Source organism: Felis catus, chromosome A3 (genome assembly GCF_018350175.1).
Source record: "Felis catus isolate Fca126 chromosome A3, F.catus_Fca126_mat1.0, whole genome shotgun sequence".
Classification (NCBI taxonomy): Eukaryota; Metazoa; Chordata; class Mammalia; order Carnivora; family Felidae; genus Felis; species Felis catus.
The window spans coordinates 112,444,845-112,469,199 of record NC_058370.1 but is presented as its reverse complement, the minus strand read 5'-3'; the positions used below and the strand labels follow the sequence as shown (position 1 = coordinate 112,469,199).

General features: G+C 39.9%; 1 long non-coding RNA gene across 2 annotated transcripts in view; it reads left to right on the top strand.

Moving 5' to 3' along the window:
* The first annotated feature begins 220 nt into the window (after nucleotides 1-220).
* The window catches only part of LOC123384554, a 209,775-nt gene continuing 185,640 nt past the window's right edge, over nucleotides 221-24,355 (top strand). Inside the window, exon 1 of one of the 2 annotated variants that reach the window (XR_006595824.1) lies at nucleotides 221-902. This is a non-coding gene — a long non-coding RNA (uncharacterized LOC123384554). The remainder of the gene's footprint in view (nucleotides 903-24,355) is intronic. The other variant, XR_006595823.1, reaches the window with a different exon arrangement.

The window sequence follows — 24,355 nt, the reverse complement described above, 5'->3', positions numbered from 1 at the left end:
TAGAGAGAGGGAGAGAAAGCATGCACAAGCAGGGGAGGGTGGCAGAAGGGGAGAGAGAGAGAGAGAGAGAGAGAGAGAGAGAGAGAGAGAGAGAGAATCTCAATCTCAAACCGGCTCCACACCCAGCACTGCACTGCACAGAGCCCTATGTGGGATTAGATCCCACGACTTTGAGATCATGACCTGAGCCGAAACCAAGAGTTGGATGCTTCACTGACTGAACCACCCAGACTTACCAAAGGTCCCATAAGTTTTAAGCATTGAAAACTTTGGGCGTGGCAAACAGAACTCCTTATGTTAAGTTCAGGTGATGGTATTTGCTGACTTCACCGGAACCAACTCATGCCTGAGGTTTTAAAAAGCATACAAAACCATTTATTTGTCATGCAAAAGGAACGTGGATCACAAACTAAATGACAGAGAAAGGGAGTCAACGTTTCAGGTGTGCAGGGAGAAGTGACCCTTGCAGTTCCTGCACAAGAGGGCACCCAGTTAGTTCCAGCCCTGCACCAAGAACCTCTGCTACTGCTACCGCGCGGGGGAGCCACCTGCTGCTCGGCGCCCTTTGTTTCCACCACAGAGGCGTGGCCCCTCCTTTGTGCAGAGCCTACGTGTGTCCTATACCCCTTGCCCCCACCCCTGGGCATCCTGTTCAAGAGTGGGGCCTCCTTGTGAACTTACTGCCCTTTCAGAGGGTGGCCTTTTGTGGGCGTCTCTGCCCTCTGGCCTTAGGACCACGGGACTCCCGCAGTGCTCCCCTTTCCCGGGAGCGGCACCTGGGCGTTATTGAGCTCAGGTGTTCCAGGTCTTTATCAGGATGCACTTCTGTCCCACTGGCTCCCAGCGTGTTTTAGCAGCTTCCTGTTTCTGCTTTGCTGCGTCCAGGCCACAGTGGAAGCGAGGTTAGTGCCTTCTGAGAAGTTTTGTGGGGGTTTCTCTCCCGCCCCTTCCGCGGAGCCGCCGCCAGCCACCACTTCATAGCCGGTCAGCAGTGTTGGCAGAGGCTGTTTCAAAACTAGAGGGGAAATTCGGTTTTCAGTAGTGTTGCTGCATTGATCTCTCTGGTTTCATAGCAAGTCAGACTGCCTGGGCACAGCAAGGAAGCGGTCTCCAAAGAACCATTTTTCCCTGAAAGTGAGTCACCTATCAGAGTATGTGACCATGCCTACAGCGTGGAATCAGGAATTTCATTTTATACTTTCATTCTATGGATAAGGATCTGAAGAAAAGGAGACTTGCCAAAGGCATTTAAGCTGGGTCCTGTAGGAGAGCTTGGATATAAAAACTTCCTTTCAAATTTACCACCAGCCTGTGAATCTCTGGGTTTAGGTCCATTCTGCGTTTCTAGTGCTGTTTTCCTGAATTCCAAATGCCTTTCCCTTCCCCTCTGGCAATTCAAATGCTACCTAACCTGAGCTCTGCTTCCTCCATTAGAATTTTATCAATGAGGTCAGTTTATTTCTTTTTAAGGATCTCTTTTGCTTTGAGTGCGATACAAACTTTATTCAACTTAATTGTAGAGGACTCATCATTAAAATGCATATTCTGACCTAGTACATTGTACTTCTGCGTTCCTGACCAAGTCCCAAGTGAAGACCATGCTTGTGGTCCCTGGACAGTTCTATGCTGCACGTGGTACTCACTCACTGATGCCTAAGTACCTATTGTGGAGAATAGCTGTGTGGGCATCACCCACAACCAGTTGTAAAATGCCAATTCCAGGGAATTTGACTTAATTGCATCTGATGAAACAATTTCCAGGGTAGGGTCATAGCATCTGTTTCTTCACTAAGACTTCAGATGATTCTAAGTTCCAGCCACTAAGTCTCGTTCAGCGTCCATATTTTGCTGACAACCTGAGTTCCACGGGTGTCAAGAGAGAAGCACAAAGATAGCAGACAGCGTGTGTAATATTAGGAGTTAACAGGGAGTTACCCACCCCCTCCCTTTTAAAAACTTACTAGTATGAATTGAAACTCAAGTGTTAGTCTCTCTAGACGTTTTTCTCATCTGTAAAATGGAGATAGTAATCCCTACCTCAAAAGATGTGTATTAGGGTTTTGGGGAATAATAAAGGTTAGATGTCTAGGCCATAGCAGGTAGCAAATTTATTGTGATGGGGCTATTATTTCCTTTTTATGTATATTCTCTTCTAGATGACAAATCATTTGAGGGCAGGGATTAAGGAATTGCTGACCTTTTTGATCCAACCTGTTGCTAGCACAGAGCTGAGAACAGAGTAAATGCTCAGTAGATGTTTATTGACATGGCTCAAAATAGACTTCCTCTTGGCCTTTTAATATTTGGTCTCCCATATCAAATAGCTGGTGTCGGGTGATTCTCTTCTTGGACCCTGACCCAAAGGCAACTGAACTTAATATTACTGTCCTGAGCAGCTGTTCCCTGTCCATAATAAATTGATCTAACCCTGGATTAAGCCATATCCGTGGAAGATCAGAAGGTTGGGTCAACTCAAAGGACAATCAAAGATTCAGATCTATTTCATCTGGGGTTTCACACTCAAAATTTAATCATGCTTCAAACTGAACTTCTAGATCAACCTACCTATAACCTGACTAGTGTGGATTACTCTGGAATAGAGGTGAGCTGATGTTAATGAAATAATGGCCTCACCACAAAACCTCGCCCTTATTTGTTTACTCCCCTTTCTGCATCACTAGACCGTTAATGCCTTGAAGGCAGAGTGTGTCTTTTATCTGCAGATCCTCAGTAGCATCACAGTATAAGGTACATGGTGATTTCATGGGGTGACTCTAGACCTCTGCACCGTTTTTGGGTTGGAATGAGAGAAAATGTAACCTGACCTGATGTTAATCAGGCTTCTGTTCAGAAGTTAAATTAACTTTTTGCAATCAAGTCATTTGCCTTTGATTTTTCCCTGTAATCCTGTGCATGTGTCCCTACTGCAATACTTCTGAGCTAAGTCATCCTGAGTAATTTCAATAGTGATAAGAGCTATTGATTTATTATTTGTCATGTACTATGCAAAGTGTTTGACAAATACTCTGGTTCAAATACCATAACCTTGTGAGAGAGACCTCTCCATCTCCTAGATGAGGATCCTAAGGCCCAATAAGTTTTCCAAAGTCAAGGATTTAAACCTGTGCCTGCCTGAGTCTAAAGCTGTGCTCTTCATCATTCCCATCTACAGCTGCCATATGCTCTCATTTTAAAATTTGACTTGGGAATGGAGCAAATCTTTTAATATTACATGTAATAGAGACATGAATAATTTTCATCATAAATTGTTAACATTTACATTTAAGATAATATATAATCATTCCTAACCAATAGACACCAAAGTGAGTTTGGCCGAGTGGAATTTGTATAAGACCTTGACATCCGGGGAGTAGGAAGTAGCCTTGGGCAAGTTTCACAGCTTCACTATATTTCAGCATTTGCCCATAGAATGAGAAGGATATTGACTGCAGGTTGTGCTAGGATTGGAGATCAGTAAATACCTGGGGTCGTGCCTTCCATGTAGGGCACTCCCCCCATCCTCCTACTCTCTACCTGGATATCCTGCAAGTTCTTTCAGCTCAAAATTTCCCAACCAATGGCATTGGTTACTTTAATTTTTTTTTTCCTGCTAATTTGGTGATAGGCGTGTGCCAAATTTTATTTAAAGCTTCTTCCAAGGAAGGGGAAACCTAAGAAGATTAATTCAGAATCCCCTCTTAGTTGGGACATTTTACTAAAGGCAAAAAGAATGACCAGATAACGCTAGTTAGACTAGATAGAAGAAAAATACCTGGTCAGTGTCCTCACTCTTGACTGACCATTAACTAGATGAGTGGGTAACAAGTTTCCCAGAAACCATTAGCATTTATCAGAAAATTACTTAAGCATGTTACAGGGTATGCTAATTTTTCTCCAGGAGGTGACTGGGTATTTCATGAGAAAGGTTCTGTCTTCTAAGAGAATGTTTATCTCCTCTATTAATGACCTCCTACTTTTTTGGGATGTCTCCTCCCAGACTGTGGTCTCTTAACTAACCATCCTACCTTTAGCCTTTGTTGCTTCAACTCATTTTCTATAATCAAAATTATCTTTCTAAAATACCAATCTCATAACACCAGTTATGAGTTTAAAAGCTGTCCATTGTCTGGTCATTGATATCTAAAGTCCTTAACTTGCTCCTTCACAACCTGTTTTCCTCTTCCTGCATAGATGCAGCTTCAATGGCTCTTTTTAATGAAGGTTTTCTTCGATTTGTAGGAACAGTTGAGCCCTTTACTAAATCTCTTTAAGGACCTGACATACCCAGGTGTCATTATTTATGCTTTCTTCTTCTTTTCCTTTTTGGAAAACTTGATTCATTCTTAAAGACTTAGATTCATTCTTAAAGACTGGTATTAAGTAATACCAGTTCTCTGATGTACTTTTCCTGATATCTCACTGGGATCAGCTTTTCTCTCACCTCCTAAGCAATTGGTTCACTCTCCATTATTTTATTCAACAAGCTTTTATATAGCTTCTAGTATGTGCTAAACACTATTGTAAGCCCTTTTTAAATATTAACTATATTTAGTGTAAATAGGAACTTACAATGACACCATGAGGTAGGCACTAATTTTATCCTTATTTTGCAGATTACAGACCTGAGGCACAGAAAGGTTAAGTTACTTGCTCAAAGTCACACATCTAGTAAGAATGAGAGCTGGGATTCAAACTGAGACAATGTAGCTCTGAGTGAGTCCTTTCAGAGTCCATGTTTTTAATCACTATGCTAAAATGAGTCTTAAAGATCACTATACATTGCATTAAAGATATATTTCAGCACTTGTTACATTTTAGGGTTTCATTTTCACATACCAAAATCCCCTGATAAACCTCTTAAAGACAGAAACAAATTCTTTTGTGTTTCCTGGATTCCTGGCTCAGTACCTGCCATGAAGTGGATGCCTAATAAATGCATGTTGAACTGAGTTGAATTAAGATAAAAAATATTTTCCCTTTGCTGATAAATAGATTTGCATGTCAGTAGCTGTCCTTGAGGTTTGTTTATACTCAGTGACAAGAAAGGTAAGAAGATGAAAGTAAGTTAGTTTAGAAGAAAAGAAAGGCAATACTAGCAAATGCTCAGAAAACACTGTTAAATTCTATTACAGAGGTCCTTTTCCAAAATGGATGATTATTTAACCCATGTAGTAAGGGAGACAGAAGATTATACAATAATAGGGGCAACCTGCAGGCCATGCTTCACTAGTGCCCATCAACTGACCAGACATCACTGGAGTCCATACACAGTTCATGCAGGTCATTGAAACAAGTGTGCACACTTTGAATATTGCTAAAGGAGGTTAACCTGGAGTTTTTGGAAAGGGAAATGCTATTTCCAGTAGAAATCCTGATAGCTTAAATAGGAAAAGCAGGACTAATTGAACCTTCAGAGGAAAACAACCACAAATCCCTTCAGAGGGGAAAAAATAATCACGTAGGGTTTGTCATTATAGACAGTGAATCTTCTCATGAAAGCATTTGGTAAGTACACTAATGAGATCTAATGTTGACTATAGTATTACGAAGTTGTCCTAGAAATTGGTAATTATGATACCACTGAAATCAATATATTGGATGTTGGACTGGAATGAAAGGTCAAGTGGCAATAGTGATGGGAGGCGTTAGTTAAGGAATGGTAACGCTTTTTATGTCATAGAGTATTCAGGTAAATAAACATACATAATGTTATAAACTGTTCTAATTTCTGTTGATCAGTATAGATTTAATTATAGAAAACTACTAAAGTTTGGTATCTAATAAAACTACAGATTCAAAATTAGAATGAGATGACAGCAACTTCAGAGTAGGAGTTCAAACTGCCACCCAATATAATTTTTTTTAATTTTTACAATGTTATTTTTGTATGTGGGGGGGTGGGGTAGGGCAGCGAGAGTGGGATAAACAATCTTAAGCAGGTTCCATGCCCATGCAGAGCCCGATGCAATGCAGGGCCAGTCTCATGACCTGGGCTGAAATCAAGAGTCCGACTTTTAACCGACTGAGCCATCCACGGGCCCCTATTTTTATAAAATTCTTAATCAACTCTCAACAATTCTTTCCATTTTAACCCAGCTTCAGTTTTTAGCCATTGAATAGAGCAATAGTAAGGTCTTATCTGAAGTTCAGTGCTAAAGATGAAGAAAATGAAATAAGTTTGTTGCTCAAGGGAGATTTGCTGCAGTAATCTACCATTTAAAGAGAAGAAATAAGTACATCATTACCAACAACTTCATACAAATCAGGCAATTTCATATGATTATTATAACGTTGCTTAGTCTTAATGAAAACTTAACTACAACACTTTGTTGGCAATAGGGTTAATATGTTTCTGAACAGAATGCCTTGACACACATTATTTAATTCAGCTGTGCCGTCAATATAAATAGACTTTGTCCCATTTTGTGAAAATACTTAGGTTTTGTAGTCTTGAAATTACTGGAATTAAGACACTCTAATGAAGACATTCGAAACACTAGATCACAAAATGCTCAGAACCTTGAATTTTCTATTTAGTTAGCACTTTCTGAGTAGGTGTCCACAGGGAAGTGTTCTTTTTGTTATCTGGCAGATTTTCTTCTCTTTCATGCATTACTATTGAGCATAGAACCTTTTAAAAATAGTTGACATCATAAAGGCTTTACATCTGAACAGGTGAAATAAAATTTCCTTTCACTTTTTTGACATCATTCAGTTAACAGCTTTTATTTGGTGTCTACTGTGTGTCAGATCTTCAATACCTCAGAAATTAAGAGTCTGAAAGTGTTGGAGGCAAAGAAAAACAAAACTACATAATAGTCTCTATATTAAGCACTTAGAATGAATAAAACCAGTTACTGTTTTTAAATGCATTTCGTAGTAAATCTATTGTTATAATTTATTAAATGCTTGCTAAATGGCAGTCACCCTACTATTTTATAGACACGTTTGTTACTTACAACCATCCTGTAGGATAGATACTATGATTACTAATGTTTTGTCCATTTCACAGATGAGAAAAGTGGGGCACTGGGAGCCTCATGACCTTTTCCAGGTTATGTGACATCTAAGTGGCAGTTCTGGGACTCCATGGCTGTGTATGAAGTGTCACAAAACAAGCCACCAAATGACTCCTTATGTATTTACAAATACCTGCATGAGTTTCTTTCATCCTTTTTCATTAAGGCATAGATAGCAACAATAGAAAGTAAGAAAACCATCTCCTAGGGAAGGCAAGCCAAGTAAAACCAGAGAATTTAGAACTGCTGTCAGGTTTGCTGATTGCGGGTGTGCGTGTGTTGGGGGAAGTGTCTTGAGACTGTATAAAGAGGAGAATGATTCTGTAACCTCTCTTTGAGAAATAATATCACCTAACCGTAATCAAGAGCAAAATGTGAATTTCTGTGTGCCAGACTAGTTCAAGTCCAGCCCCAATGTTAGAAAGATAAACAGCACAAAGGAAGGACCCTAGAGGGCATCTCAGTCAGAATGTCTTCTGTAAGGCGGTTTGTATAGTTCAGTTCAAAAATGGCTGCTGTGAGCAGCCACATCAATTATCCCCTGGGTTTCTCTATCCACAGAGGATAACACAGGAATATAAGGATTGAAAACCTGTTGGGTTGAAGTTAGTTGAAGAAACTCCTTTCAGGTGAAGAGATCTATTTTTTGTGGAACTGTTGGGCTTTGCACCCCACAGTTGAATGAATCTGCAGATGAGCAAACTGAGGCTATAGTTTGAAGATGACATAAATAGGTGGAATCCATTTTAAACCCAGATGAGTCTCTTGTAGGTATGTAATGACATCTATGTTCCTCCAAAAGCTTTTGTTCCATTACTCCGGGCTTTATCTTACTCTACTTCCTTTGGGAGTTAATCTCTCTTTAAGCACCTTTTTCTCAAGTTAAAGGCACCCACAACTGGATTCAGTCTTCTAGGAAGCATTTAATCCAGAATATATGATGAGATAATAAGGCTCCTATGAGACACCTCATTGTTTAACTGCCCTCAGAAAGTGCATGATGAATATGAATTTGCCAATACTAAAGGGCATTCTACCTATTTGTGAATTAAATGTGACAGATCATCATGAAAGAGATGCCCGTGCCACCTAAAAATGTGCTGATGTTCAATAAATGTGATCTACTTTTGGCTGTCAGGTAGAATTAGGTGAGAAAAGGATACAGAACTGTCAAAAACTTGTAGGCTGATAGTGTTATTCAGTACAGGTGGTAAAATAAGACCGTGAAATCTTTCCAAAGAAGTTCTCTCTTGCTCTCTGGACGTGGATTGGTAGCATACTCTCCTCCGAGTGTGAATCTGCTTTGGTCATACTACACAATAATCAATGGCTATTCTAAGAGAGCTTGGATTGTCTTTCTAGAAATAAAAAAACAATTCAAATTTGTGATTTTTCTGAATAGGTTAAGAAATGTTCAGAGTAACAGGGCATTAAGAAATTCTCAGAATAAGGGGGCCATTATGTATATCAAAAACTATCCCTAACATTATAAATTTAATAATAACTGAATACGGGATGGCAAATGAAATTAATCACATAACTGAGAGCCCTGAGTATTTTCATTTGAGTGACTTCATATGGGGATAGCCTGAAAAGTGATAGCAGACCACTTAGGAGGCTGTGGAACTATGAACCAACCATGTGAGCTATGTAGACATGAGCTCTTAGTGAGGTCTTGAGTCATGTTTGCTACAGAACTGCAGGCATTTTGCTTAATGAGGATGGCCTCTGATATTGGCAGGGGCACCAAACTGATCACTAAGGGTAGAGCCCTGATGCACTAAACTGATCACTAAGGGTAGAGTCATGATGATGAAAATCTGCCAGAAGGACAGTTTTAAGCAAATGTTTTCTAATCAGCATACTGACTGCAACAGCTGGAAGAGTCTGTGGCAGAGAACATGAGATTTGTATACAGCATTTGAGTTCCTGCTCTTTCCCTTATTATTTAGAGGAGGTCTTTGAGCCTCCATTTCTCCAGTTATAGCCTGGGAATAAAGAACACCCACTTCATAGAGTTGATGGGAAAATTAGTTATTTCACTGGGTATATAGCATGGTAATTGACAGGGGGCATTGTTGTGATTATTAGGCCCGTGATTTGAACATGTGTGGGTGCCTTCCAGCTTTGTGTTAGGCTCTGAAGTATGCTAGGCCATTTCAGCCATATGTCTTAAGAAGAGGGTTATCTGGGGAGGAATGGACAAAAACACCACAAATAGAAGACATTAAGCAAGGGCTAAAATATTGGTCATTGCTGATTGGCACAATAGATCTTTAGGTATTTTTAATATACATTTGGTGACTTATTAGCTACTTTTCCTAGTTACATTTTCTTTTTACTGCACACAGACACACAACGTTGCCTACAATGAGATGATTATTTGTGGCTTACATTTTTTTTTTTCAACGTTTATTTTTTTATTTTTGGGACAGAGAGAGACAGAGCATGAACGGGGGAGGGGCAGAGAGAGAGGGAGACACAGAATCAGAAACAGGCTCCAGGCTCTGAGCCATCAGCCCAGAGCCCGACGCAGGGCTCGAACTCCTGGAGAGCGAGATCGTGACCTGGCTGAAGTCGGACACTTAACCGACTGCGCCACCCAGGCGCCCCCGTGGCTTACATTTTAATAAATGTATATATCATTGCAAGTAATACCCGGATCAATGTACAGCATTTCTATCACTAGGGGGAGAAAAAAAAAATCAAAAACAAAAACTTCTTTCCCTTTCCCAGTCAGTTGCCATCCAGGAGTATTCCAAAGATATACTATGTTGACTTCTGTCAATGCAGATCACTTTTGTCTGTTTTGAACCACACAGTAGAAGATTCTGCTTCTTTCACTGCATTTGTCTATTAGATGTATCCATGCTCTATCCATCACTAGTTCTTTTTCTTTGCAGTATATTAGGTCGTTCTATGAATAAAATACACATTATTTGCCCATCCTACTAATGATGGATATTTGAGCTGTTCTCAATTTTGTGCTATTAGAAATAAAGCTGCTATAAATGTTCTCATGCATGCCTTTGGAGGCCATAACCACTCATTTCTGTTAGGTATATATGCAGGAGTAGAATTGTTGTGTCATATGGTATGTATACTATGAAGCCTTTTTTCCAAAATGGTCTTGTTAATTTGTATTCCCAGCAGCAATAGAAGAGGTTTCCAGTGGCTCTGTAACCTGGAGAATACTTGGTATTTTCAGTCTTGAATTTGATCATCATGATTGCTTCTGAGTGGATCAGACCAAAGCATCAGGATTGCTTTGTCCTGTGAGACAAAGTACCAGAGACATCACTACAAGCATAAGCCACATATGTGGACTATGATATTTTAGCAGGGTGGGGAAGGCAATCACATATTCACAAAAATTGAGAACCTATCTGACCACAGTTTTTCTTGCCTTGAATTTTTACTCTGCCTTTCCTTTTCTAAGTTCCATGGATTCTCCAAAGGATTTTCCCTTTTTGACACCTACGAACATAATGTCTGCTCTTCTCTACTGACCAAATGTTGACTAACACTGGCCCCAAGAGCAGATAGGAAAGGCTCCCTTCTCTGGAATGTATAGCAGAACACTTTCTCTGCACTTCTAACTTCTGTCTGCCTTTTGCATAGTAGACGTTGAGTAAATATTTGTTGAAATGTGCTGACATTTCCTTTTTATTTTTTGGCTCTACAAAATAACTTTCACTGATGCTTGCTCCTGCTATAAACATTGCCTTTTCCTGGAAAATGGCTTATAACTTGTACATTTACCTGAAAAGCCTTAATTTGTCATCTTCAGTGCTTTTAGTCTTACATGATATGATTGGAGTGAGCAATATTGTGAGCTTCTTAAAACCTAAATCAACACATAATAGTGCTCAAAACTGAGCTGCTAACTATTTTTAAGAAGGATCTGGAGCAGGAATGTAGGCAACTTAGCATTTTGAAGACCATTTCGATGGTTTTTGCCTCAGACCTTTAAAAGAACCTGGTGGATACTGGGGACAGTATGTTTAAAACGCTCATAAAAAATAATTGATTATACATGAGTAATTTGTGGGGACTAACCATTATTGGACACCTAGAACATGTCTGGCAATATATATTATCTTTGAGTCTCTCCTCAGCTCTATTTCAATTTTGTAGAAATAAAAAATTTGAGAGTTAAAATTAACCTTGCCTAAATTATGCATATTTCAAATGGGATTTTCATCATTAAAATACAAACAAATTTGATAACAAAATCTTGAAAAAATGAGAAAGTGAAATTAATGTTGACACTAACTGATGTGATTTTAAATAATTTCTCAAGTGAAAAGAAATAAGAATGCTAGTTTGTTTTTGTTTCTGTCTTTTATTACCAGCACTCCTATTTCCACAGGTGTAGTTATATTGATGGTCCATGATCCAAACTATATTGTCCAAATGGGAAGAGGGACTGGGAAAGACTTTGAGGCCTCTTACATGGTTTCTTGGTATTATTTTCTCAAATCACAGGGCTTTATTTGACATGTTTCCAAAGACCATTGGAGTGCATTATTTTGCCTTCATTCTGAGAAATATCTTTGCTTTTTATAGCTTAATTTCTATTACCTTGCAACACAATCATGTTGTCCTTTGTAAAATCCCAATGGGTTGGGCAGTTTTCTCTTGATGATTACTTAGTTGGAAACCTGCATTATTTTTTTTGTTGTGCACTTCTTAAATATCTGTATATATTTTTTCTTTCTGTTTTTGTCAGTGTCATTTAGTATCTTACAAATTATTTTATGATTGTGTCTGTCTGTGAGCAAGTGGAATTTAAAAATTCTGGACTATCAATTCCTTTAGGCTATTTGTGCATCTCTAAAAAATCTTCCTCCACCCCATCAACTATGAGACTAACTAGTGGCTTGTGGTGAATTTGGCCAGAAAGGCTTAGCTGAATTTAACGCTAGATTTAACCCAGGTTTGTTATATATTTGACTATATGGAATTTACATATTTCACAATAAAAACCTATTGCCACTAAAAAATAGGCTTATTTGATGCTATGACTAATTTATAACCCAAGTAAGGAATCTGAAAGTCTCATAGAACCATCATCAAATGAATTTTTCTACTATACTGGTTCTTCTGTTGATACTTCCTTGCAATTCTGGTGTTAAAATTCCAATGTTAGTAAAAAACCAAAATCAGAAAGGGGTCCATTTGTCTATTGTGAATCGACTAGGACACAGGACAATTTAGGACACAGGACAATGGTGATTCCTAGTATACTGCTCTGGCACTTAGATACTGCACCAAGGCCACATGCTAAAGTTACCAGCTGAGGGGCACCTGGGTGGCACAGTCGGTTAAGCGTCCAACTTCAGCCAGGTCACGATCTCGCGGTCTGTGAGTTCGAGCCCCGCATCAGGCTCTGGGCTGATGGCTCGGAGCCTGGAGCCTGTTTCCGATTCTGTGTCTCCCCCTCTCTCTGCCCCTCCCCCATTCATGCTCTGTCTCTCTCTGTCCCAAAAATTAAAAAAAAAAAAAAGTTGAAAAAAAATAAAGTTACCAGCTGAGCTACATGTCAGATAGAATTCCCATTTTATTGTTTCCAGAGGAAAAGGCATAATAAGTTCTTGCCTCAAAAGTCATTGTAACAGGATACCCGGGAAGATGGCGGCATAGGAGGATGCTGGGCTCACCACATGTCCTGCTGATCACTTAGATTCCACCTACACCTGCCTGCCTAACCCAGAAAACCGCCAGAGGATTAGCAGAACGGAGTCTATGGAGCCAAGCACAGACGAGAGACCCATGGAAGAGGGTAGGAAGGGCGGCGAGGCGGTGTGTGCTCCACGGACTGGCGGGAGGGAGCCAGGGTGGAGGGGCAGCCTGCCAGCCAAGCAGAGCCCCCCGAGTCTGGCTGGCAAAAGTGGAGGGGCCAGACGGAGTGTGTTCTGACAGCAAGCGGGACCTGACATCTGGAAGGTTATAAGTTAACAGATCTGCTTGGAGAGCGGGAGGGCTGGAGGACAACGGGAGGGGGAGTTGTTGAGCCCCAGACGACAGAGAGCAGCTTGGCGGGGAACAAAGGCGCTCACCAGTGCCATCTCCCTCGCCCATCCCCCAGCCAAAATCCCAAAGGGAACCGGTTCCTGCCAAGGAACTTGTTCGCTCCGCGCAAACACCCAACTCTGTGCTTCTGCGGAGCCAAACCTCCAGCGGCAGATCTGACTCCCTCCTGCTGCCACAGGGCCCCTCCTGAAGTGGATCACCTAAGAAGAAGCGAGCTAAGCCTGCCCCTCCTGCTCTCGTGCACCTTGCCTACCCACCCCAGCTAATATGCCAGATCCCAGCATCACAAGCCTGGCAGTGTGCAAGTAGCCCAGATGGGCCACGCCACCCCACAGTGAATCCCGCCCCTGGAGAGGGGAAAAGAAGGCACACACCAGTCTGACTGTGGCCCCAGTGGTGGGCTAGAGGCAGACATCAGGTCAGACTGCGACCCCACCCACCAACTCCAGTTATACACCACAGCACAGGGGAAGTGCCCTGCAGGTCCTTACCACTCCAGGGACTATCCAAAATGACCAAACGGAAGAATTCCCCTCAGAAGAATCTCCAGGAAATAACAACAGCTAATGAACTGATCAAAAAGGATTTAAATAATATAACAGAAAGTGAATTTAGAATAATAGTCATAAAATTAATCGCTAGGCTTGAAAACAGTATACAGGACAGCAGAGAATCTCTTGCTACAGAGATCAAGGGACTAAGGAACAGTCAGGAGGAGCTGAAAAACGCTTTAAAACGAAATGCAAAACAAAATGGAAACCACGATGGCTCAGATTGAAGAGACAGAGGAGAGAATAGGTGAACTAGAAGATAAAGTTATGGAAAAAGAGGAAGCTGAGAAAAAGAGATAAAAAAATCCAGGAGTATGAGGGGAAAATTAGAGAACTAAGTGATACACTAAAAAGAAATAATATACGCATAATCGGTATCCCAGAGGAGGAAGAGAGAGGGAAAGGTGCTGAAGGGGTACTTGAAGAAATAATAGCTGAGAACTTCCCTGAACTGGGGAAGGAAAAAGGCATTGAAATCAAAGAGGCAAGAGAACTCCCTTCAGACGTACTTGAATCGATCCTCTGCATGACATATCATAGTGAAACTGGCAAAATACAAGGATAAAGAGAAAATTCTGAAAGCAGCAAGGGGTAAACGTGCCCTCACATATAAAGGGAGACCTATAAGACTCGTGACTGATCTCTCTTTTGAAACTTGGCAGGCCAGAAAGGATTGGCACGAGATTTTCAGTATGCTAAACAGGAAAAATATGCAGCCGAGAATCCTTTATCCAGCAAGTCTGTCATTCAGAATAAAAGAGATAAAGGTCTTCCCAAACAAAAACTGAAGGAATTTGTCACCACTAAACCAGCCCTACAAGAGATCCTAAGGGGGGTCCTGTGAGACAAAGTACCAGAGACATCACTACAAGCGTAAAACATACAGACATCACAATGACTCTAAACCCGTATCTTTCTATAATAACAATGAATGTAAATGGATTAAATGCGCCAACCAAAAGACATAGGGTATCAGAATGGATAAAAAAAACAAGACCCATCTATTTGCTGTCTACAAGAGACTCATTTTAGACCTGAGGACACCTTTAGATTGAGAGTGAGGGGATGGAGAACTATTTATCATGCTACTGGAAGCCAAAAGAAAGCCGGAGTAGCCATACTTCTATCAGACAAACTAGACTTTAAATTAAAGGCTGTAACAAGAGATGAAGAAGGGCATTATATAATAGTTACAGGGTCTATCCACCAGGAAGAGCTAACAATTATAAATGTCTATGTACCAAATACCGGAGCCCCCAAATATATAAAACAATTACTCATAAACATAAGCAACCTTATTGATAAGAATGTGGTAATTGCAGGGGACTTTAACACTCCACTTACAGAAATGGATAGATCATCTAGACACATGGTCAATAAAGAAACAAGGGCCCTGAATGATACATTGGATCAGATGGACTTGACAGATATATTTAGAACTCTGCATCCCAAAGCAACAGAATATGCTTTCTTCTCGAGTGCACATGGAACAGTCTCCAAGATAGATCATATACTGGGTCACAAAACAGCCCTTCATAAGTTTACAAGAATTGAAATTATACCATGCGTACTTTCAGACCACAATGCTATGAAGCTTGAAATCAACCACAGAAAAAAGTCTGGAAAACCTCCAAAAGCATGGAGGTTAAAGAACACCCTACTAACGAATGAGTGGGTCAACCAGGCAATTAGAGAAGAAATTAAAAAATACATGGAAACAAACGAAAATGAAAATAAAACAATCCAGACGCTTTGGGACACAGCGAAGGCAGTCCTGAGAGGAAAATACATTGCAATCCAGGCCTATCTCAAGAAACAAGAAAAATCCCAAATACAAAATCTAACAGCACACCTAAAGGAACTAGAAGCAGAACAGCAAAGGCAGCCTAAACCCAGCAGAAGAAGAGAAATAATAAAGATCAGAGCAGAAATAAACAATATAGAATCTAAAAAAATGGTAGAGCAGATCAACGAAACCAAGAGTTGGTTTTTTGAAAAAATAAACAAAATTGACAAACCTCTAGCCAGGCTTCTCAAAAAGAAAAGGGAGATGACCCAAATAGATAAAACCATGAATGAAAATGGAATTATTACAACCAATCCCTCAGAGATACAAACAATTATCAGGGAATACTATGAAAAATTATATGCCAACAAATTGGACAACCTGGAAGAAATGGACAAATTCCTGAACACCCACACTCTTCCAAAACTCAATCAGGAGGAAAGAGAAAGCTTGAACAGACCCATAACCAACGAAGAAATTGAATCGGTTATCAAAAATCTCCCAACAAATAAGAGTCCAGGACCAGATGGCTTCCCAGGGGAGTTCTACCAGACGTTTAAAGCAGAGATAATACCTATCCTTCTCAAGCTATTCCAAGAAATAGAAAGGGAAGGGAAGCTTCCAGACTCATTCTATGAAGCTAGTATTACTTTAATTCCAAAACCAGACAGAGACCCAGTAAAAAAAGAGAACTACAGGCCAATATCCCTGATGAATACGGATGCAAAAATTCTCAATAAGATACTAGCAAATCGAATTCAACGGCATATAAAAAGAATTATTCACCATGATCAAGTGGGATTCATTCCTGGGATGCAGGGCTGGTTCAACATCTGCAAATCAATCAACGTGATACATCACATTAATAAAAAAAGAAGAACCATATGATCCTGTCAATCGATGCAGAAAAGGCTTTGACAAAATCCAGCACCCTTTCTTAATAAAAACCCTTGAGAAAGTCGGGATAGAAGGAACATACTTACACATCATAAAAGCCATTTATGAAAAACCCACAGCTAACATCATCCTCAATGGGGAAAAACTGAGAGCTTTTTCCCTGAGATCAGGAACACGACAGGCATGCCCACTCTCACCGCTGTTGTTTAACATAGTGTTGGAAGTTCTAGCATCAACAATCAGACAACAAAAGGAAATCAAAGGCATCAAAATTGGCAAAGATGAAGTCAAGCTTTCACTTTTTGCAGATGACATGATATTATACATGGAAAATCCGATAGACTCCACCAAAAGTCTGCTAGAACTGATAAATGAATTTAGCAAAGTTGCAGGATACAAAATCAATGTACAGAAATCACTTGCATTCTTATACACTAACAATGAAGCAACAGAAAGACAAATAAAGAAACTGATCCCATTCACAATTGCACCAAGAAGCATAAAATCCCTGGGAATAAATCTAACCAAAGATGTAAAAGATCTGTATGCTGAAAACGATAGAAAGCTTATGAAGGTAGTTGAAGAAGATATAAAGAAATGGAAAGACATTCCCTGCTCATGGATTGGAAGAATAAATATTGTCAAAATGTCCATACTACCCAAAGCTATCTAAACATTCAATCCAATCCCAATCAAAATTGGACCAGCATTCTTCTCAAAACTAGAACAAGCAATCCTCAAATTCATATGGAACCACAAAAGGTCCCGAATAGCCAAAGGAATTTTGAAGAAGAAGACCAAAGCAGGAGGCATCACAATCCCAGACTTTAGCCTCTACTACAAAGCTGTCATCATCAAGACAGCATGGTATTGGCACAAAAACAGACACATAGACCAATGGAATAGAATAGAAACCCCAGAACTAGACCCACAAACGTATGGCCAACTCATCTTTGACAAAGCAGGGAAGAACATCCAATAGAAAAAAGACAGCCTCTTTAACAAATGGTGCTGGGAGAACTGGACAGCAACATGCAGAAGGTTGAAACTAGACCACTTCCTCACACCATTCACAAAAATAAACTCAAAATGGATAAAGGACCTGAATGTGAGACAGGAAACCATCAAAACCCTAGAGGAGAAAGCAGGAAAGACCTCTCTGACCTTAGCCGTAGCAATCTCTTCCTCGACACATCCCCAAAGGCAAGGGAATTAAAAGCAAAATTGAATTACTGGGACCTTATGAAGATAAAAAGCTTCTGCACAGCAAAGGAAACAACCAACAAAACTAAAAGGCAACCAAAAGAATGGGAAAAGATATTTGCAAATGACAACCGGAATGGGCTAGTATCCAAAATCTATAAAGAGCTCACCAAACTCCACACCCAAAAAACAAATAACCCAGTGAAGAAATGGGCAGAAAAACATGAATAGACACTTCTCTAAAGATGACATCCAGATGGCCAACAGGCACATGAAAAGATGTTCAACGTCGCTGCTTATCAGGGAAATACAAATCAAAACCACACTCAGATATCACCTCACGCCAGTCAGAGTGGCCAAAATGAACAAATCAGGAGACTATAGATGCTGTAGAGGATGTGGAGAAACGGGAACCCTCTTGCACTGTTGGTGGGAATGCAAATTGGTGCAGCCGCTCTGGAAAGCAGTGTGGAGGTTCCTCAGAAAATTAAAAATAGACTTACCCTATGACCCAGCAATAGCACTGCTAGGAATTCCCCCAAGGGATACAGGAGTACTGATGCATAGGGGCACTTGTACCCCAATGTTTATAGCAGCACTCTCAACAATAGCCAAATTGTGGAAAGAGCCTAAATGTCCATCAACTGATGAATGGATAAAGAAATTGTGGTTTATATACACAATGGAATACTACGTGGCAATGAGAAAGAATGAAATATGGCCCTTTGTAGCAAAGTGGATGGAACTGGAGAGTGTGATGCTAAGTGAAATAAGCCATACAGAGAAAGACAGATACCATATGGTTTCACTCTTATGTGGATCTTGAGAAACTTGACAGAAACCCATGGGGGAGGGGAAGGGAAAAAAAAAAAAAAGAGGTTAGAGTGAGATAGAGCCAAAGCAGAAGAGACTGTTAAAAACTGAGAACAAACTGAGGGTTGATGGGGGTGGGAGGAAGGGGAGGGTGGGTGATGGGTATTGAGGAGGGCACCTTTTGGGATGAGCACTGGGTGTTGTATGGAAACCAATTTGACAATAAATTTCATATATTGAAAAAAAATAAAAATGTAAAAAAAAAAGTCATTGTAACAGGATGATGACAATAGTAGTCAACTGTTTTAACTGTTTTTAAGGTGCAGGGTTAGGGGCAGATCTTATTGCATACTTGGTCCCTGGGTCCGACTGAGAACTTTCCATGAGACCATCAGTTACCTCTTAATTCTAAATCATTACTGAGCTGTTTTTCCCTTGCCTCTTATCTGTTTCATACCTTCTTGTCTCACAGACATCAAAGCCTTTCCCAGAGTTTCTTTGCTGCATAGTCATCATTATCACAGATACCCAGATGAGAGGATCTTGTCTGGCCCAATTTTCAGAAATGTAGTTTTTAAGCATGTGTGCAGAGAAAGGGAGCTCTGTGTCTAAATTACCATCAAATCTTTTAACATCTCTGGCTGAATGACATCTGCAAGTTTGCCCAGGGGAAAAAAAAACATTCGCTTTTAGAACACTTATTCATGAGCTTACTTGGGGAATATATATCCAGGAACTTCTGGTTCCTGTAATCAATAATTTAAACTATTTTGTGCATTTTAAGCAAAATGACAAATGTCCATTCTGCATCTCTGTTTGCCTTTCCGGAATTTTAGACTTATCAGAAATGAATCTTATGAACATGAATTGAGGCCGTCCCTGACTCTCTATTTCAGGGATTTGGTAATTTTAAAATTTCAAATGCATGGCTTTGAATTACCTGTTGTTTTGTGCGTTTAGGACAGCTGGATGTCCTTTCCCCAGCACTGAGTTGCTTTTCATAATAGCTTATCACTCCTGGTTCGGACTGTGGGAAGTGGTTGTGCAATACTGGTTGCACGAATTGATGGACAAGTCAGAAGCCCTGGAATAATCCTCTGACTGCGGGTTTTCTCTGTAGCTGCAAAATAAAAAGTTAAAAAGTCATCTGCAACTTGAGGTTGAGGAAATGGTTTTTGTGGGATGCTTCTTTCTTGATAGTGTTCAACTAGAAGATAGATTAGTGGGTGATAGCTCTTCAGGTACTGGGCCCATGTCAGCAAGACTCTTAACCCCCTACCCCCAAGGTATAAATGTAGAGCTAGTGAGCATTTGTGTCCTATCAGGTAGAATGTTCTTCGGGATGATGCGTCGCACCTTGCCAAATAATGTTGGATGAATGACTTAGAATCTCTCTACTATTTAAAACTTTTTTTGATATGCAGCTGTTTGGTTAATTTATTAACAATATCATTACTTCTATGAACCCTGCCTGAGTAATTCCTTTTGTAACTAGAGACTGAACAAAAGTTGTGGGAAAGAACAGAAATATTTAATGACTGCATTAGAGAAAGTCTTTTCCCTACTGGTGTAGTACAACCTGGATGCTGACTGAGCACTTTGAGAACCTCCATAAAGCCACCTCTACATACAGAACTGGATGTGGTTTCTTGTAGTTCTGATCAGATTAACTAGGGACTGAGGCTTTCTGTATGGCTCTGCCTTATGAGGGCAGGTAGAGAAGTCCAGGAAATCTGACAGTGCAAAGGTGACTGGAGGTTTTTCCTCTTAGGGGAAATAATCTATTTCAACAAAACCACCATCCTGTTAGTTTTATATACTGAGGGAGAGCCCACGATTCTCAAAAATCATTCAAAAGACAATAATTTCCAGGTAAAGGCCTATATATTTTTTACACATTAAATACTGATTGAGCTTTCTGTCCCTTCTAGAATTTGACCATATCTTGATCTATCTGATGCTGAAAACTTCATGCATTTATCATTTCACCTCATCAGCTACTGCATTTTTTTTTCTTCTTGTTTAGTGGCATTTTGTTACAGGAAAGAGTGGTTAGATGTATACCATTGGGAATGAGAGATGTTTATTTCAGGAAACAGAATTGTTGTGGATAGTGAGTATTTGTACAACTGGGGGGAAGGAGCTGTATCTGCTCCTCTGGGATCTGTAGCACATGGATTCCTGCCAGCACTTGCTGACATTTATTATAACCATCAGAGTGGCCAACAAAGCAACTGAAGACCACTTGGTGGCTAAGTGGGGAAAAATGCATAATAGAAAAAGAAATGTAATTAATTTGTCTCTCTGGGATCATGAAATCTGAGCATTGGAGCGGAAAATCACAATGTCATTGTTGAATGTACAGTGCTTTGGGATGTTTTCAATAAAATGTTTTTGTGTCCAATTCATTTATATAACTCAGAAAATAAAGTATCCTATCCAAAGCACAATTTTAGACCATCTTGGAATATGAGATATGTAAAATCTAGAGCTTTGCCTTGAATAATAATGGTCAACTTATTCGAGGGAAGTCCAAAGTTATTGGTACAGAAAATAAGTACTATGAGAACTAAGAGAAGAGTCAACATGGGGCCAGGTAAACAGGAAAGCTTCGTGGTAATAGAACTTGACTTTAACCTTCAATAATGTGCTTTTTAGTAAGTGTAGAGGGCAAAAGTTTGACAAAAAGCACTGAAAGTGCAATTAAGAGATTGGAATGACAAGAGTGTTCTCAGGTGATAGGGAGGTCACCAATTCCAACTGCAGGTAGAAGGAATGGAATGGAATCCAGCTGAGGAGAGTCAATAGCTGAGGAAGTCAACCTACTCTTTGAGGAAAGAATAATGGTTAAGAACTAACTTTTAAATGGGTTCTCTTTCTGGATCCTCTGGACTATGAGAGACATGAATAATTTCTTTGATCACAAGTAAGCAGAAGAGGTGTTTAAGAAGGTAAGACCTTGAAAGCCAATTTTGGAGGGAATGAGTTGGCTCTGATGGTTTGCCTGAGGATACTTTTAAGGCAGAATCCATTTCGTCTCAAACTGTCTTGTGTGTGTCAATCAGGTGAAAGGATCTGGAAATAATTTTAATTAAAAAAAATTTTTTTTGGGGGGAGAGCAAAAGCAGTGGAGGGGCAGAGGGAGAGAGAATCTCAAGCAGTTTCCATGCCCAGCATAGAGCCTGATGGGGGCAGGGGGTGACTCCTTGATCTCATGACTGTGAGATGATAACCTGAGCTCGAATCAAGAGAGGAATGCTCAACCGACTGAGCCACCCAGTTTCCCCGATAGAAATCATTTTGAAAACATAATAAAGATTCGATTGCTGTACCAAATAGTCTTATGGATGCTTACATAAAGTATGAGCTAGGTCTTGACAGCAACCTTGTGAGGTAGGTGTTCTACTCATTTTGCAGGTGAAAAATTTCAGCTTCAGAGAAGTTACTTGGCTTCACCTCCCACAAATAGAAGGAGGCAGAGCTGGGGTTAATGTCAAGAGACTCAGGCTTTGCATTCACACTCTTTCCACCCACCTGCATTGCTTTGTCATGTGATGTGGTATGTACACAAAAGAGTACCAAACACAAAGGGCAATAATCTAACACTTAGGCATTTTTTCTAAAGGGTAATCATTATACATGTGAAATGAACTCAAACAGGAGTGGCATAGAATTTGGTGCTTATCTACTTGTGATCGTCATCAGGCTATATGTGATTACTACAGATAGACAAGATTTTGTGCTTGTCCTTGGCCCCATCAACACACACTGTAATTCTAGCTCTGCATATTTAAAATTATTTTTAAAAATAATCTTCACAAAACTCAGCAGGCAGGATATGCCCATTATTTCCACGTTATTGGAAAGAAAAACTAACCCCAAGAGGTGTTAAATGGCAAAGCTAGCAATTAAATCCAGTTTTCATAGCTAAGTCTAATGACAACTTAATTCTGACTGAGTGTCTCAAATGTCAGCGCTATATTAGCCATCTTGGCTTTTGGAAAGATGACTGGATATGATCTATTACCCTTGCTTTGTGCCTGTCCATTATGGCTATTGTAGCTTGAAATACTTGTCCAAACTTTATTCACAATATTTCTCTGCTTATAATTCTATTACTTTCTAATCCAGAGTATTTCCTATTTCCCAGTTAGCTATTCTTGAAATGGTCCTCAGGTTACATGTCTAATTTTGCCTAATTTTTCAGTTACTAGTTTTAAGATTTCTCCATAAACGTAAAACCACCACCCTTTACATAAAAGACTGTTAATAGCCCTGATTATTGGACGGGAGGAAAAGGAACCTGGTGTTAGTAAAAGCATCTGCATGTCCTATTTCTTCTTGTTTAAATCCAGTCAAGGCTAATTATTCACTGAATAGTTTCATTTCATTGGAAGAGCAGAAAAACAGAAAATTCTGGTCTCTTAAATTGTACTGCTCTTTACGGATAATGGTCTTTATGGAACTAAATGAGGTTACAAACTGGATGTAGAGCTTGTCACAGACTTGGCCTCGCTTTTAGCACGCAAGACCCTTTGAAGTCCTTTGGAACTTCCTTCACCACCTTTGTGCCCGACAGCCCAGCCATGCTTAACTCTGCCATGTAGGGCATGAGAGAAAGTCAAGGTCAAACCTTTTGGTATTTCTCATACCAGAAATCGGAGGAAGGGGGTGACAGTTTTTCATAGGAAGGGGTATACATTTCCTATTGACTCTAGTGTAATATGAGGCCAGGCCTGAAGGATCACCCCAACCCCCCCTCCCCCAGCTGCTGCATTCTTCGCTGCTGGTCTGTTAGGGAAAAAGCCTGCAGAAAAAGCTTCAAGTGTTCTCCTATGGCACCACAAACAGAGGAGACCCAAGGAATCCTGAGAGGTATTACTACTGCAAGGAAAACCGAAAAGGCAATGGAATCCTTCCCAGCATGACCTACATTTAAATGTGTTCACCAGTCTGGAACAGCACTCACATGCTAATAAGAATATTTTTCAACGAGAAAACTACGTCTGACTCTGAGATGAAATAAAAATAATTGAAAACGAGGTAGCAATGGAAAGATTTCCTGTAGCTCCTGATATCACTGGGCTCCACACAATTGAAAAGGAAAAATGTAAACACAGAGTATCTGAAGAAACCACGTGAGGAATGAACATCAAAGAACTCAATAGGAAAAATCACTTCCCCTAAATCTAATGTCAAGAAAGCTCTATTGGAAAAAAAAGATTGATAATCCCTCCTCCCAGGGGAATATGCAGAAGCAAAGGTAAGCATTTTTAAGACTAGTGGAAACTGCACCAGGATTTAAAAAAAAATTAATAATCTACTTGCCAAAGGCCTATGGAAGGTGTTTATTTGTTCTGTGGGGAAAATAAAATCGTGAAAGGATGAACATATTGCGTTTATACACAACATATGTTTTATACCGTTCTGTCCTAACTGTACTTTTGTTATTCCAAATGATTAACCCACTCTAGCCTATTAAGTTTTTTGTGGGATGGTAACCTAGAAGGGCAACTGAATATTTTGCAATTCTTTGCAGAACTCTGAAAGGCTTGGAGACTATACTTCCTGCATGCTGCAAGAAAAGAACAGCGAATATTATCTTGCATATCTCATAAATCCACTTTTTCTTTAAGGTGGCTTTAAGCATGTTTTTAGAAGAATGGGGATCAGTCCAGGTATTTGACAGACAACATCTTTTATCACTGGTCAATATCCAGCCAGAGTCAGTTAAATATTTAGAATATTACACTGAGAATGGGCATTTAGTAGGCTTATGCCTTTTGCAATATAATATGAATTATTGCAACATATCTGGTCACTAATCAGAACAATAGCACATTCTATTTTCACTTTGTATATTGTTTAAGCTAGAACTCTTTTTTTTTTTTAAGGCTTTTTTTGAGAAAGAGACAGAGCCTCTGTGGAGGAGGGGCAGAGAGAGATGAAGACACAATCTGAAGCACTGTAGACTCAACACAGAGCCTGATGTGGGGCTTGAACTCACCACGAGATCATGACCTGAGTCAAAGTCAGATGCTTAACCGAAT